The following is a 16,279-nucleotide window of genomic DNA, read 5'->3' as shown; positions in this document are numbered from 1 at the left end:
CTCTGGGGAGCATCCATGTTTCTGTAGGGTCCAGGAGAAGCCAGTTATTAAAGCCAGCAGGCAAAACTTTGCATTTCACCACATCAGAAGGACCAGTTTGGTAGCGAGCCTCACTTTGATGTATGGCTATCTCATGCTGTTACTCTGCTGCACAAGAATGTCCAGTTATCCTGAATGAGCAATTGCAAGCAGAGTTCATTTCCGTACCAAAAAGGGCTTCTTAGTCACCTCTGAGTTTTATTCAGTGTAACCTACAGTGACAACTGCACAGACTGAAAACATACAACTAATTCTCTGAGGCGGGGCAAAAAATAATCTGCCTTTTTATTTCTTAATTGCTGTGAGTATAAGCAGTTTTGTGGCATTAAGATCAGAACATTCTGAGCAACTATTAGCTCAAGGATAAACAGCTTACTGGTGTGGGAGACCAGGCAATCTGAGGAAAAGAAGGTGAGTGACGGGGAAGACTGAGGTAAACAGGCACAGGAACAGATTGCTGTAAGCAAGTAAAGAGCAAAAAGACCTTCAAAAAACAATCACAGAACAGTTTGGGTAGGAAGGAGCCTCAGAGTCCAACCAGCCCCAGTTCCCTGCTGTGGGCAGGGCTGCCACTCCCCAGCTCAGCTGCCCAAGGTCCCATCCAACCTGACCTTGAGTGCCTCCAGGGATGGGACACCACAGCTTCTCCAAGCAGCTTGTGCCAGTGCCTCACTGCTCGTAAAGAATTCCACCTGATTTCTAATGTAAATTTCCCCTCTTTTAGTTTACCACCATTCTCCCTTGTCCTATCACTACATGCCCCTTTGTAAAAAGCTTTTTCTGTAGGCCTCTTTAGGTCCTGGAAGGCCACTGTCAGGGCGTCCCAGAGCCTTCTATTCTCCAGACTGAACAAGCCCAGCTCCCTCAGTCTGTCTTCATAGGACAGGTACTCCAACCCTCCGATCACCTTTGTGGCCCTCCTCTGGACTTGCTCTAACAAGTTCATGTCTTATGTGGGGGCTCAACTGCCTCAGTCAGTGCTATGGAGCTAGCAAGAATACCCAAAGGAAAATCACAGTAATGGCAACAGCAAGAATAGAAATGGAGACCTAGAAAGAAGTTCCACAATGGAGAAAAATATTAAAGAAAAACAAAAATAAGTCTGACAATTTCCCTCTCTTGTCCACCTTCCCAGCTCACACTTCACTACCGCTCATTCCTTTTGTACTTGCTGGGTTTTTATGACTTCTTTTCCAGTTGCCCCAGGATACTGGGCAGCTCCACAAGGCACAGCAAGCATCCATCCCACCTCTCTCTCACTACTCAGCCCCAGCTGGGAGCAGCAGTCAGTGTCCCTCCACTCCTCTATCAGCAGGCCATGAACTGAAGTCGCCACAGTTTTTAGGAAAGTTCACACCTTCAGCTGCTATTGTACACTGTGGTATGAGGAAAACTGAGCTAAGTGATGTGAGCCACGCACACCTTGAAGGAACAGCAACTGTAGGACAAATCCCACACACATGAGTTTGGTGGTGGTCATGGGTCTCACTGGTATTCCAACTGCTCTACCTTTTTCTTTTTTTTTCCCCTCTGAGTAAATGCACATTTAAGTACATTAAGATGAAACCTTCAAAAAGCACAGACCCTAGTTAGTGACAGGTTCTTCAGTCACCAGTAACACCACAACAAACAACGCTGAGGTCCCAAGAGCCCCGTGGGAAGAAAGACCTTCTGGGTGTACCACAATCTTAAGCAGGTGTGATTGGGCCCCAGCTCTCATGAGGCTTAAGTGGCACATCTGGTCATCTAGGACTCATATTTCTTACTGAACATTAAAACAGGTAGCTTGGCTAATAGATAAGGTACTGACAGGAAAAAAAACACAAATGCACACAGTTTGCACATATTGTTTACAAGGCATTTTCCTTGCTGCTTTACTAAAACAATCGCTGTGATACCATCTCATTGCTTCAGGTTATACTGTTGCATGCAGCGTGAAAGTCTGGTGCAAAACCTCACTACAGGGAAATGGAAAACATTACAGTCCTGAGTATGTAAACACTGGTTGGGTTATCTGCTTCATTTCACTTGAGCAAAGCTCTGTCTTGGCTCCAGCTTCCTCCGAAGTGAAAAGAAACCTACAAGCATTAGTGATATGGTTCCCCTGCAAGGGAGACATGACAGCAGCTGAAAATTTGGCTCAGAATAAGCCATGTAGTTCACCAGCAGGTGGAAGCAGTAGTTATTCCCCTGTATACAGCAGTTGTGAGATCTCATCTGGAGTACCCGATCTGGTTTCAGTATGCTGGGAAGAGAAAGGTTGACATACTGCAGCAAGTCCAGTGGATAGCCACCAGGAGCCTGCATCATTTGATGTACAAGAAGAAGAGATGGAGAGAATTGTGTGCAGTTTGAAAAAAAGAAGGCTGTGGGGTGGGGAGCACCTCCCTGCGGACAGCTGGTGGGTGGAGCAGAAGTGGCTGAAAAGTGCAGCAGAATCAAATGGCAGTGAGGGGAGCTGATGCTGGATAGTAAGGAAAGTGACATGCATCATGAGGGATCACATACTTGAAAACGTTGGCCAGAGGTTGTGCGATCCCCAACCTCGGAAGTACCCAAAACCCAACTGTGTGAGGCCCCAGCTTCTACATAAAGTCCAGCTTTGAGGCTAGCCCTGTTCTGTGAAGGGAGATGATTTCCAGAAATCCCCTCAAACCTCTTTCTTTTGTGATTAAATATTTAAAAGGAAGAATAGCTCTTCTCAGATAAGCCAGAAGGACTATTAAAAAGTAGTTTTAATAGAAAAGTCTGTTAGTTTTAGAGAAAGCTCAGATACAGAGAAGAAACTGTTACAGTATGATTGCAAGAAGAAACAAATAACAATAAAAAAAAAGTCCAGGTGATTGTACATTCAGAGTGTAAGAAGCCAAAGCTACATACTTGTCATGGTGTACACAGGTTAGCAAGTTCCCACACCAACAATCATGAAGCAAATCTATGTGGTGCGGTTTGACTAACATATTCAAGATATTTTCTCAGAAGTTATAACTCAGTGGCAACACACTGCCAATTAAGGAAAAAAGTATTATTGCAGCTTAGGGCCGCCACCTTATTATCAAATACAGGTATTATTTCACTTGTAGAGTTGTTTTTACCTGTATTCTCTCAAGATTTGTGATATTTCTCTGTCGTTAACACTTTCTTCCAACAGACAGTTCAATGCAATATTTCTCTTTTGGAAGAAGGTGTTAACACCTAAGAAATCCACAGAAATGTAACAACATTTTAAAATTAAATCTGAGACAGCAAGCATTCTAAATCAGGTTAGCCCTCATTCATAAGATGAGGACCCACATATCACTCTGCCACTGTGATGGCAGTATAATTGGAATGGCTGATCCACACATTCCTACAGGAAAAACCAAACCCACAAAAAAACACACACAAAAAAACCCCACACCCAATCAACACAAAATACAACAAAACCCAAAAAGAAACTTCCCCTGAAAACAACGACTGCTTACAACTGCAGCACCGTGTCATTTTAAAGCTTGTGGGTAGCTGTTACAGATGGAGCTCCCTAGGAATATAACCGCTCTTCTTCAGCGGGGCAGATAACATATAAAAAAAGAACAGAGTTAGAAGTAATTTTTTAAAAAGCCAGCTTGGATAGTCTTTCATACTGGGAAAGTTAACATTTATCCACTAATACATTATTCCAGGTCATGTCTCTACTTTCCTGATGTTCCAAAAAGTAAAGTGCAGCCTCTCCAGCCCAAGAGCATGCTGTGCAGACACACTGACCATAAGTACCAATAAATCTCTGCCCTGGATATGGAGCAGGCATGTCAGAATGATTCTCCTCCTGGGCAGCTGGGAGTACGCCAACTTCACTCAATGAGAAATTCTGTTCATCACGGTGCAGTGTTGTGGAGGTGCATCCAACCTGACCCAAGGACATACAAAGAAAGCGATGCTTTTCTGCTCCACCCTCCACATTCAGCTCCAGATAGTTCTCAGCACCATCCCTGTTGTGCCACATCAACTCCAAGAGGACAACCACTGGTTTTAGCAAGGCACACACTTACATGGCAAATCATAAGAGTTGGCCACAAAAACAAGATTTTGCAAGCTTGTTTAACATCGACAGTCATACAGCCAGTTTCCTACAGCAGAATTAATTCTTTTGCATGGGAGAGAAAAATAAACAAAACAAAAAAGCCCAAACCAACAGACAAACAGCAACAAAATCCCAACCAGCCTAACCTTACAACAGTCCAAATTAACACTTGCTGAAAACACGCCAGAGCAAAGACAAGGTCACCTCACCCTTGAAGAAATCACTGAATCACACTGGAAGCCCACAACTGAAAAAAAACCTGGAGAAGAAAAAATGGTTTTTAACCTTTTACAGGAGCGGCAGCAAATTGCTCTGAATATCAAGCATCAGGCAGCACAAACCCATCAATGCTGTCGCTGTTCCGCCTACAATGACTGAGCAGGAGGAAGAGGTACACAGCCTTCCTTATGCACTTTGTCCCCAGCCGTATTTGTTCAATTTTGGCAACCCTGCTTGAACATTAGGACAACAAGTTCTGCAGTTTTTAAGCATGTCAGTAATGCTGCCCTAAGCAAGAAAGACGATCAGTGCTTGTCTCGTACCACTCCCAATAAACACAGTCTAATTTTTGACCTTGAGATGTGAAAGACATTTCCTTCACAATGTTGCATCATCTAGCAACATTTGGGTTTCCTACAAAAGAGAAACTTTTAGGGAGGCGGACAATCAGAAACCAAAGCCAAGGCTATGCATGCTTCTGAGAATATACAGACATGACACAGAGTTAAACCCAGTTCTTCAATTTGCAGCTTCACTACGCTGACCTTATGTGAATTACAGGCTGATGAGAAAAATCAAAACCCAGTTGTTGTTTCCCCTTGCTGGTCCCAAAGTATGGGGTCTTGTGAACAGAAGGTCACCAATCATTCAAAGACACCTGGAGAATATAATGCTTGGAATGAAAGGACTGCATATTCAGCTGAAGCTCTACGTAAAAATTATGAATGGTACCAGAGAGTGAGCAATTGAAAGGATAAATAGTCTTATCCCACCGTAAGGAGTAGAACCAGCAAAATGAATTTGAAAACAGGACCACTCTTACAGAAATCACTAATTCAAGAGCTGCCTGGAATGACAATGAGCAGAAATTTTTTCATCTATTACACACTTCACATCCAGACTCCAGGAAGAACTGTAGGAGTTTTCATTTACTTCCTAGGAAGGCAGAGAGGTGACAGAAGTGGCATTTTTGCTGGCCTGTAGAGAAAAGTCTTACCAAAGCCGGGGGAGGTCTAAAAGCCATGCAAGAAGTCATTACCTTCTCCATTAAAGAAAGCCATACAAAACACCATTAACCTCACCACCAAAAATAAATACAGGTCATTTATATATAGATTAAGACATAAAAGCCCAAGATTCGACTCAGAAAATAGAGGTTTTCATTCCAAGATGTACATTTTTCCTGGAAAAAATGCATCACTGCTTTCTAGCAAGTGGCTTTTCATAAAGAAAAACCCAGCCACAGTAACAAACAAATACTCCTCACTTTAAGGGGGATAGAGCTGCTTACTCAGTCCTGCTCCCCTCCCTGGGGCAAAGCAGCTGGTTATAGGATTCACCTGCAAAGAGGGCGATCATCTGGTCAGACTCTGAGGCATACGGTATAGAATGAAGTTCATAGAATCATAGAATGGCCTGGATTGAAAAGGACCCCAATGATCATCTAGTTCTAACCACCCTGTCAAGTGCAGGGTCGCCAACCACTAGACCAGGCTGCCCGGAGCCACATCCAGCCTTGATTAGTTATCCTAGGAGGAGGAAAAAAGAAAAAATACAGTACCTAAATGAGGAAGTGATACAAACCCAGAAGTTTAAAAGTAGCAGGCAAGCTTCTGCTGTATTTTTTTCTTTTGCAGTTAAGGCAGGCCTGAGAGTCGCAGGATGTTGGTTGATATAGAGATAGCTATGGCTCTCGCTAAGGCAAACATGAAAGTTTGCACAAGAGCAATGAGAGGTCCATGAGTGCTGCTGCGGGCTGCTCACCACTACCAGAAGCCAAGATAAGGGATGGCACGATGGTCCAGTCATGCCAGGAAGACTTTCCTGCCGCCTCTTTTCTAAGCACTACAGCTGCAAGTCAAAGATCAAAGTCACACAAGGTGACACAGGCTGCTCTGCAGGAAGGGGGATTGCAAGGTCTCCACAAACACATTAAATGGGCTTCGAATGAACGTCGAAGCCTCATCAGTTGTTTTTTAAAAACTGAAATAACAGGTACTGGGAACCACCAGACACAGTCATTACCTTCAGTCACGAGACTTCTCATGAAGCAGAAAAGGTGTGTGTGTGTTTTTTAAGGGTATTAATATTATTTTTCACTGTCATACCCTGCTTAACTTCTCTGCTTAGTACCTACCAAAATGATGCCCGACAGGGTGAGCACTAACTGCCAATAATACTTTCAATCCTATACTACACCAAAAAGCCACAAAAATAAAGTGATCAAAATATATACACAGAGGGGCAACCTCCTGTGCTCCCACCAAATCACTGTCATATCAAGCTGCCTTGTGTAGCTCATTATGTGACACCGTGTTGAAATGTGGAGAACACCAACTCATTTGTGCTAATCCAGGCTACTGGCTTACTCAAGTAGGATTTATTACTCACAGATGCTCTACAAAATTACAGTGTAGAACAACGAGAAACCTCCACAGGCACAAGACTTCCTGGAATTGGCAGAGGCTGAGCTAAAAAACTGCAGTAACCTCTCACCACATCGCAGAAGAACTATTCAGGTTGGAATGCCTTTGCTATCAAAAGGAAGATGTGTTTTGGGAAGCCCGTTGAGTGTAAGATTCCCTTTTTGTCACCTCTTCTGCTGAAAAGCTTTCTACACTCAAGCCATCTGATTGAATTCAGCCAGTAGTGCAAGGCTAGTTTTCGGATTGCTTTTTCAGGTGAAAAATATTCACACAGATGCATGGTATATGAAGAGCAGAACTGGTGAGGAAAAGTCTGACTGTCATTTTCTGCAAGGATATTTAGTTCTATCAACATCTAAAAGCTCCGTAATTGTTAATCATTTTATACTTAATTGGAATCTTCAATAAAAAGTCAAATTGTCACAGGTTTATTTTACCTCAAGTATATGCCCATACTTGTTGTAAGCCTTTATTTCAGATCCACATACTTGGAGTTGTAAGCCTTTATTTCAACTCCAAACAGTCGGAAGCAAGAGATGGTGACACGGTTTTGGTTGACTGGAAGTCATTTTTATTTCTTCATTTCCTTCAGGGAAAGTAATGATATTGTTGGCTTTTGTCCCTACTCCATGTGAAGGAAAGTTCTGAAGATTCTGTATAAGATGTCATTGTTTTCCCACAGCCAGTAGCAGGGAGAACAACGGGGCACTTCTCCTCAGCTGCAGATCTCTGCAAGGCCAAGTTGGTCTCTGGCACCATGGCCTGGGGACATCTCCCACAGATGGACTCAGCTTTACCCCTCTCAGACCGAGGGCCTGCTTCCCTCCAGGAGCCAGGGGCATTTCTCAGAGGCACTCAAACAACTCATGTTCTGTTTGTGGCGGCCTGGATGGCAACTCCTCAGCACAGAGGTGTAAGCACAACGCTCAGCACTGCAGAGCCAGCACCTACATCTCTTGCTTAGGGCTTGCAAACGCCCTTGCAGCGCAGCTCATGATGCTCCATGCTGAAGCACATGAATCCTTTTGTGGATTTCACTCGAAGTGAATTGCTGACTTGCACTATACAGATCTGTAGGCCTTTTGTCACCAAAGGAGTCCCTAATTGCCAGATTTCAATGAGACTGCTCGGGTGAATTAGATTTGTCTGGTTAAAGTCCTGTCTGGGGACTAATGGGTTGAAATTACTTGTGAGGAGACTTGTGTGGGAGCTGCAGGGGTAGGAGGGGGGTAAAGAGTCATTCATTTTCTTCCTCTGGAACACAGCCACTTTGCCAACACACACTGTCAAGGCAGACCTGCCCATAGAGCAAATTACAAAGCGTTGGCCATGTCAGAAATAAACTCCATCATTATACATTCAAATATCACCCAGACCGACTCCAGCAGATCTGTACCATACAAGTTTGGATCAAATATTAACATGCACCTGAGAGAGAGCATGTGAATAAGGGAAAACACAAGCGCGCAGCACCTTCTCTCCCTCTGCTATGGGAAGGAAGCAAAAGTGAGTGTTACTGGCTAAGTAGCAGAAGGAGGCATCAGAGGGCAAACCACTCCAAGTTTTCTTCAATGTAACCAAATATAAGATACTGTAGATGCATCAGATCACACTGTTACATTGTCATGGAGGCAGGAGACAGTTTTCACCGCCTCACCACAATTTTATCACACCAGAGATCCACCTCAGACTATCTTATGCCTGGGTGGGTATATTCAGTTAAGCAGCTATTCAGAATTGTACCAGTGGATTTTTAGATAGTGTTATTCAGGCAAATCCCGTAGCACTTCAGAAGTAACATTGCTTCTCAGCAATGCCTTACTTTACTCAAACAAAACAGAAATTTGCAAATGGGTCCAGACTTTTAAAGATATTTACAACAAAAATAGTTAGCAAGCAACTTTTCTGTGCCACGTTCATCATTCCTGCCTTACACCGAGGACCACATCAACACGCCAAAATTGTTTATCACTCATTGGAGACAGATATTTAGCCCTCATCAAAACAACTTCCAGAGAAGCCTGCCCAGGGCTTCACACTGAACTGATATTTCATGCCACTACACCTTCTGCCAGCAGGTAGCTGGAACAATGTGCCTGAAGCACAAACCACAAAACACCAAAGCCAGCAGCTTAGCATTAGACAGCCTCAGCTGGGAAATCCTTACTTTTGCCAAAGATGAGCCACTCAGATGAGGCGCCCAGCTATTAGAGGTGGAAAAGAAGCAGGCCTGCAGGCAAACCCTATAAGAATCATCCAAAAGTTTCAACAAAGGAAAGAAAGTCTGCCATCTACTACCAGCAGCACACAGATCTTGAAGGAATTACTATAACTTTCATCAGTTTCAGCTTCGTGAAGAAAAAAAGGATCACAAAGGAACCACCTCTCCCTCTCAGTCCCCTGAGATTCTTAAGAAACCACAAAAAAAGCCACAGACCTGCTGACATCCACTGCATGTTGCCAGTTACCTGAGCACAGATAGCAGCATGCTGACTGCTGTCACTGGGGGGGCAAGGGAACCTTCTTCCATTATAGGGACACAGACCAAATGCTCAATCTGAAATGCGACCAATGAACCCCACGCAGTTCCCCACTGGACCAAGCTACAGCTGAAGTCGCTGTCACCAAACAGCAGGTACATTTCCTTCTCTCCCCGCTCCGAGATCTTTCTTTTGACTCCCTTTGTTCGCTCCAGAACTTTGCCTGACGCCTGTCACACAGCGAGGGAGTGGCGGGCAGCACGCAGCCACCAGCCGGGCCCGGGTGAGGCCAGCGGGAGCCGCAGGGCGAGTGCAGGGCTGGACACGAAGCCAGAAGCCACGCACGGCTCTCGCTCACCGCTCCCCTGCGCCGGGTCTGGAGCCAGCAACGTCCCTACGCCTGGCTGCTCGGGGAGATGAGACAGCGAGAACGTTTCCTCTACGACATATAAACAGGCAGATCCTCACCTTTTTTTTTTTTTTTTTCCTTTTTTTTTCCCCTCTCTGAGCTGCGGTCACCGGCGGAAAGGATATCGGGGGAAAAAAACACCGTAAGGGAAAAACGCGCGTAGGGAGGAGACGCGGGGAAGCGCTGCAGGGCAGCGGCGGGGCCGCAGCGAGGCGGGATGCGGGAGCCGCGCACGGAGGAGCTCGGCACGGTCCCGCAGGCACCGGGATGCCTTCCGCGCTCCCGCTCCGCTCCCGCCACTCGCACCGCGGCCGCGCGACGGGCGGAGGTCGGCGGGGGCGGCTGCCGTTCTCCTCCGGCACCGCCTCACCGCCGCCCCCCGCGCCGGGCCCGGCAGCGGCAGGAGCACGGCGGATCTCCGCGCTCCCGGTGCCGGGGTGGGGAGGACCGCCGCCATCCCCCGCCCCCGGCGCTCCGCAGCCCTGAAAGGGCCCTTTGTGGCCGACCGAGCCCCAGCACGGGGTACGGAGGGGGGGGGGAACGGAGGGGAAGGAGGACGGTCCCGGTAACCGGAGGGAGCCCCACGGCAACCCCGCCGCTCGGCCGCACAAAGGAAGCGACCGCGCCGCGGCATCCCCCCGCATCCCCGCCTCCCCCGGGCGGTGGCTCAGCCCCGCGGTACCTGTGCGGCGCAGCGCGGGGCCGGCTCTCACATCTCCTCGCCTCTCTCGCCGGTGGCCCTCCGCTGCGCACCGCCGGCGGGCACAGCCCCAGCAGGGCGCGGGGCTGCCACGGGCGCTGCCTCCCGCTCCGCGCTGACTGCGCTGCGCTGCGCTCCCCGCGCGGCTGCTGACAGATGGCGCAACCGCAGCGCCGCCACCGCTCCGAGCCGCCGCCGCCGCCGCTGCTTCCCCCCGCCCTCCCGCCCGCCGCGCCCCACCGCGGGGGCGGCCCCAGATTGGCGGCGCCGTCGGCCTGTGGCGAAGCGCGGCCGGCAGCCGCCGCTGCTCTGATTGGATGGCGGCGGAGGGAGGCGGGGCGAAAGGGGCCGCGCCTCAGCTGCCGCTCGGCGGGGCGGGGAGCGCAGCGCCGCGCCGCCATCGCCCCCCGGTTCGGGGCTACGGCGGCCGCCTCGGGTGGGAGCCGGCGGAAGGGTCGGGGGCGAGGCGTGAGATGGCGCGGAGGGAAGGCGGCCCGCGGCGCGGGGGGGATGGTCTGGAACCTGTGAGGGGCGCGGGAGCCGAACGTTTCCTCGGGCTGAAATCCGCCGTGAACGGGAGAGCAGCCTTAAGGAGATGACGCCTTTGTGCAAGACGGCGTTTCTTTAATATCCCTAATTCTCGCAGTCGGCAGTAGCGGGCTGTAAGGAAGCAGCAGGAACGCACCGTGCCGTCCCCGAGCCGCGGCACGCCCTGCCCGTAGGCGGGAAAGGCCGCCCCGCGCTGCGTTCCCCCCGTCCGCAGCGGTACCGGCGTTTCTCGGCGCTCCGGCCCCGGGCTGCTCTCGGAGCGCAGCCCCGTGTCACCTCGGGTGCTCCCGTCTGGCAGAACGGCGCATCTCGACGTCACCGATCTCCCGGGTCTGGAAGGCGGCTTTGCTTTAGCACTGAAGAAATCGTGTTTTAGGCTTTAGCAAAAGCAGGAGATACGTGCAAAACGTAGGTGCAGACAGTGAGAAGTCTAATGAAACAAGTCGAAATAGCAGAGAGAACTATAACACGTGTGTCCAATAAAAAAGGTTGACGAGTATCTGCTCCCCAGTTTTCTCTCGGCTGCTACAAATTAACCCAAAGAATCATTTCATCTTGATTAATTCGATTTCTTGATAAAATTGCAGTTGTATGTGTTCAAATGTATCCTTGTTTCTATCTGCGTGTTTACAACTGTGCAATTACATTAATAAGTATTTCACCTGTCTCTGTAATAACCACTATGGTTGTCTGCATGTCTGATTCTTGATCATAACGTGTCAGGAACCTCAGAGTTTGTCCACTCATTCATATAAGAAACTTGGAGAGGATGGGAGTTCCAAAGGAAAGTTTCACTCGTATCATTTCTCATTTTCAATCTGATTATAGAATCACAGAATCGTTAAGGTTACAAAAGACCACTAAGATCATCTAGTCCAACCCCCACCTGCCCCCCCAGCCCACTAACCACGTCACTCACTGCCACAGCCATGTGGTCAGTGAATGCCTACAGGGATGGTGACTCCACCACCTCCCTTCACAGCCAGTGCTACTGCCTCACCACTCTTCCTGAGAAGAAATTGTTCCTAACACTGAACGTTAACCTCCCCTGGTGCGACTTAAAGCAATCACTTCTCATCCTGTCGCTGTTACCTGGGAAAAGAGATGTGGACCTCTGCATAGAATCACAGAATGGCCAGGGTTGGAAGAGACCTCAAGGATCATGAATCTCCAACCACATGCAGGGCCACCAACCTCCTCATTTAATACTAGACCAAGCTGCCCGGGGCCCCATCCAATCTGGCCTTAAATACCTCCAGGGACGGGGCATCCACAACCTCTCTGGGCAGCGTAGACATATAAGCAAACAAAAATTTCAGCTATTTTAGGCAGCCTATTTTTTGTCTCCCTCCCAGTGTTTCCATGCAAAGCCGCATGCTTATTTTTATATTTTATCGTATAGAAGGTATAAGCAGCACATGAGCAGAAATGTACAGATCATTTGAAAAAACAGTTTTTGCTTTGCATCCTAGTGGGTGATAGCAGGAGTACAGTGGTGTGGCCTGACTCCTCTCTCTTTCCAGAAACATGAGGCAGAATCTCGATCCTTTTGGCTCAGAAGAGCTCTGGATTCATCCACCAGGCCAGCAGCAGTAGCAGTGCTGAAAGCACAGAGCCTCCGAGCAGACATCAAGGTGCCTGACTTTATAAAAAGCTGCATCTTTGTGTGCTCTCAGCTTGCTTCTTTTTATGGGGCCGTGCATAATCTTAACTCCCCACAAGTCAATAAGGATTTATATTCTTGTGATCTTAGGCATCCAGGAAATGAATCAAAGAACCAGGTGTTCTGCCTGCAAGAGATAGAGGAAAGAAATGCACTTCATTTCACAATCAAGAAAGAGAGCAAAAAGAATGCTCGCCCAAAACTTCGAGTGTTCTTTCTGTGCTGCCAATTACAACTGGAATGGCACAACGAAGAAAAAAAGACAAACAGAACAGCCACACTTTTTTTTTCCAGCCAAACCAGAAATTAACCAACTAATCAATGAAGGCAGACCAGAACAATATTACACATCAGCCACACAGCCACTGTAAGCCTGGGTGCATAAACTAGCTTGGCAGCGTGCCATAGAAAGTCTGATGCTCTGAGCTAGTACAGCTGGAGAGAAGCAAGGTGTGGAGTCAGAAACCAAGCATAGGAAGATGCATGGGAGGGAAACACAGGATGAAGCCTTGGGCTTTCCCTTCAGGGGAACTGTAGCTCCTGTAGGATCGTAGAGGCTAGGAAAGGTGTTGTGAGTTCGTGTGCACCCGTGGCAGAGGTTAGATGTGCTGGAGCAGTGCCTCTTGTGTGAGTGGAGTCTGCTCATGCCCACAGCAGCTCTTCCTTGCAGAAGGCGTTGTGTTTGGCCCTTACCATCATGCTCTGATGATGTCGGTGTCTGCCTTGAGGAATCACCAGGAAAATCTGGCAGGCATACTCCCAGTTAAACAGAAGAAATAATTAAATGAACTGATAGAATACTGAAGCAACTTTTTACATTCTTCTCTTCCTCAAGAAGAGAAGAAGCTTTTTCTAAGCATCTTATCTTAATGTCTGTAATGCTGCTTTCTCCCACTTTCATCTAAATGGCATTTCTCTTCGATGCAGACTAATTTCTCCTCTTTCTCCAGAGACCTTCAAATACTTTGTCAGTAAAATCTTGAAATAATGTCACTGAAATGCTTCTTCCCCTTCAGCCTGTATGGAAATCATGAAAAAATGTCAAGATCTTAATTCCACAAATAGTTATGTGTGCTAAATGATGTGTCAGATTTTCCCTTTTCCTTCCCATTCTGTGCTCCTTTTGTCTTATACAGTGACAAAAACCCACACCATTTTTGCAGTGAGCAACATGAAAATTATGGAAAATACGAAAATTATGGAGCCTGATTAAGATTTACTTATTGACTTGTATTATTGATATAGCACCTGGGAACACAGCCACAAAATAAACCACATTGCATGAGTGCCTGATGAACTCAGTGAACAAAAAAATCAGGAATGTATGCTTAATAAGTAGCAGTAGCTCCAGTTTGTATTGAAATGTGATACTCTGAGAAGTAAAACATGCTGAACTTTGTGATAGGAAGGAGGTGTAAAGGTAGTGCTTTTGTGGAACAATGCAGGACAGTTCAGTTCTCTTGATTGTTTCAAACTCAAATGTTGGTGAAGCCATGCTGCCTCTAAGAAAAGGACACATCAGCATTATTTTGTGGGTTCTTGCAAGCCATAATTTGAAAAAGTGATAGCCTAAGAATCTTTAAAAAGATCCAAACAGTGCTTAGTTTTACAGTGCACTTTTCTCATGAACTTTGTAACGGGATTACATTTCAGAAGGATTACCAAAGTGTTTTCTTAAGGTCCTTCACTCAAAGCAATACACTAATCACACGGAGACTAATAGATCATGATCATACAGCTCCACTGTTTCACATACTCTCTTATGCTTCCTCCCTCTTCCTTCTTACACATAAGAGAGTATACAAAACTGTGCTAAATCCCAGGTGCTAAATCAATGGTACAAATGGGAGCAATGCTTCCATTTGTTTTGGTTTTGGTTGTGTGTATTTTACTAGCTACACACTGCCATGTATCGCATATAATAATAATAATTACAGAGTAGTGGGAAAAACATAATCAGAACTTGCCTACAGTATTTTAAGAGGCTGACAGTGTTTGCCTGAAACATCCCACTGTGTTTTCAGGAGTTGCCTCGGCTGGGGAGTGCTAAATGGATCCCGCTGACTCACTGCTGATTCCTGCAAGGGGATGTTGAAGTGGCAGATCTGGCTCCCCGGGTACACCGTCTCCGATGTAGGAACAACAGCCTGGAAGTGGAAGGGAAGGGTCTGAGCTGAGCTTCTCATCCTGCTTGTGAATGCTAATAGTGCTGTAATAAACCTACGTGAAGGAAAGGTATTGGCAGAAGCAGGAAAAAAATGCTTTGCATTTTGCATAAGATACATATAGGTCATTTGAAGAGCAGGTAGACAAGGAAGACTTGATCACAACTGTACTTTTAAAAAATCAGCAGAAGAGGCCTTTTCTGTAGAGAGTCTAATCAGAAATATTTGTGTTCACAAGCACAAGTTGGAAGAGGTTTTTCCTCAGACACTTCACGGGCATTTTGTGAAGCCAGCAAACTAGGTGCTAAACTGTAAGAATAACATCTTCAAAGAGATCGTGCAGTTTTTGAAAGTTAAATTTCTGCATTTATAAGGTCTGGATATGTTTGCAGTCTGTGTGGCTACACGTGGACTTGGGGAAAAAAGAAACAACAACACATGGAGTTACCTAAGAAAATCCAGGAATAACATTAAAAATATTAAATCCATCTTTTTATAGCTTCCTGACATATTAAATGTCAGGTCAACAATCTTACTTTTTTAATTGTTCAAATAAACATTTTAAACTCCTTGTGCAAGTTCATTAAAATGTATTGACTTTCAGAAAAAATACTTCTTTAATGGCAGCTAAGAGCTTGTGGGAAAAGAACACTGGGAATGGCCATGCACCTATAGTTCAGCCAAGAAGGACATTAATTCTTTTTTGGGGACGGTATCTTTTGGAATATACAAGAGGCTGCACGTATTGCATTGCATCATTTTGTGGAAATGAAGAAAGGTTAATGCAATTAAAGGCACATCACTGTTCTCCTGCTATCCATGTGAGTCCTGTGCTGAGCATCAGAGGAATTCTGGGGAGGCTGGCTTTTGCACTAGGGTAAATCTGAGGAAAACTCCCTGAGTTTAATCTTAAGTATTTGTTTCTTCACTTACTTACAGGTGAATCCCATAGCAGATAAACTGAACGTGTATACTCCATCTCCCCAAAATCAGCATGTGTGGGTCCTTGTGATTCCCAGAAGGATGTACATTCCAACAAATTGTCACCAGATACCAAAAAATAAAAGTAAAATCTTTCTTGACCGTCGCTTACTCTCCAAACCCCACTGTGTAACAAAACTAACACAGCATTTTTCACACCTAAAATGCAAGTGTGTGCTAAGGAATAGCTCACCACATAAGGATGCCACACACTATGCGAGAGAAAACTTTGACCCCGATTTTAGTGCTTTAGTTCCCTATCTATATAATGGAACTAACCATTTTTGTTTTCCTGTGTAGTATGAAGTTGAATTTCTTTTTGTAAAGAATTAAGGATAGTTTGGGAAGACTGTACTGCTGAAGCTCATGAAGAAAATCACATAGGTCACTCTGAAAGTAATGCTACCTATTTATTTTCATGGAAACTACAGCACAAACAAAGAGCACAATAGCACTACTTGATAGAGCAAATTCTCAGCTACAGAACACTATTTTTCAGCATACTCACCGCTATTAGCTATACATTCTTGTCAGCAATAAACAAGAGCTTGTGTGCTGCACTTATAGACATCTGCACCAGCAGAGGTG

The 16,279-nt window shown here is 46.2% G+C and overlaps 1 protein-coding gene across 6 annotated transcripts in view; it reads right to left on the bottom strand.

The window, feature by feature from the left end:
* FYN (FYN proto-oncogene, Src family tyrosine kinase) overlaps positions 1-10,544 on the bottom strand; it is a 131,656-nt gene extending 121,112 nt beyond the window's left edge. For 5 of the 6 annotated variants that reach the window (XM_031611153.2, XM_090135878.1, XM_031611152.2 and 2 more), the window contains exon 1: positions 10,316-10,544. The gene's annotated coding sequence lies outside the window, so the exon portion shown is untranslated. Of the gene's footprint in view, positions 1-4,384; positions 6,094-10,315 lie in introns of those variants that run through there. The other variant, XM_031611155.2, reaches the window with a different exon arrangement.
* Positions 10,545-16,279: the final 5,735 nt, after the last annotated feature.

The sequence above is a fragment of the Phasianus colchicus genome, chromosome 2 (genome assembly GCF_987193195.1).
Source record: "Phasianus colchicus chromosome 2, bPhaCol1.hap1.1, whole genome shotgun sequence".
Classification (NCBI taxonomy): Eukaryota; Metazoa; Chordata; class Aves; order Galliformes; family Phasianidae; genus Phasianus; species Phasianus colchicus.
The sequence above is the reverse complement of the archived record's forward strand: the minus strand, read 5'-3'. Positions and strand labels throughout refer to the sequence as shown.